At 35.1% G+C, this 663-nt stretch overlaps 1 non-coding gene across 1 annotated transcript; it reads right to left on the reverse strand.

Moving 5' to 3' along the window:
- Positions 1 to 338: 338 nt before the first annotated feature.
- TRNAD-AUC (transfer RNA aspartic acid (anticodon AUC)) lies at positions 339 to 410 on the reverse strand. Its single transcript has one exon. It is a non-coding gene; the product is annotated as a tRNA-Asp (tRNA).
- Between the last annotated feature and the right edge of the window lie 253 nt (positions 411 to 663).

The following is a 663-nucleotide window of genomic DNA, read 5'->3' on the forward strand; positions in this document are numbered from 1 at the left end:
AACAATACGGTAAATCTAGCTATATCGTTGCGGACACGGATGATATAGGTGTCGATACGTAATTATATTGATCGTTAGCAAGTTCATAAGCATATATTTATAAGGAAACATATAAACTTAGGTCGATGAAATCGAATCTTGATGCATTTTCTTTAACTTAGAACCTTCATTAATTTACTCTTTGCTACTAAAGTGATTGAATGACCTTTTGCAAACCTAAAACTAAAGTAACATTAACTCAAGACAAAATAGGCTATAGAACGGCGGTGATATCGCAATAATCCCTGTGGATACGATATAAATGAAAAGTACACCACAATACTCTTTCAACAAAATGGCGCCGTTGCCAGGGATCGAACCCGGGTCACCCGCGTGATAGGCGGGAATACTTACCACTATACTACAATGACAACTTGAATTTGTTTGTCCTCAAACAAGGCCAAACACTCAAATCTCAAAAGTTAAAATCAAAGAATCAAGAATCAACAAGATTAGGAAAAACGAAACAATTGTACGGTTCAAACAAAAACGTACCAACAAAGTAAACACTTACCACAATCCTACAATGACAACATGAAAAAGAAACGAATCCTAAGTACAAAAATCATACAAAACATTCTAAAACAAAGCAAGCTCAATCACGAATCACGCCTAGCAAAAATT

The sequence above is a fragment of the Vicia villosa genome, linkage group LG1 (assembly GCF_029867415.1).
Source record: "Vicia villosa cultivar HV-30 ecotype Madison, WI linkage group LG1, Vvil1.0, whole genome shotgun sequence".
Lineage (NCBI taxonomy): Eukaryota > Viridiplantae > Streptophyta > Magnoliopsida > Fabales > Fabaceae > Vicia > Vicia villosa.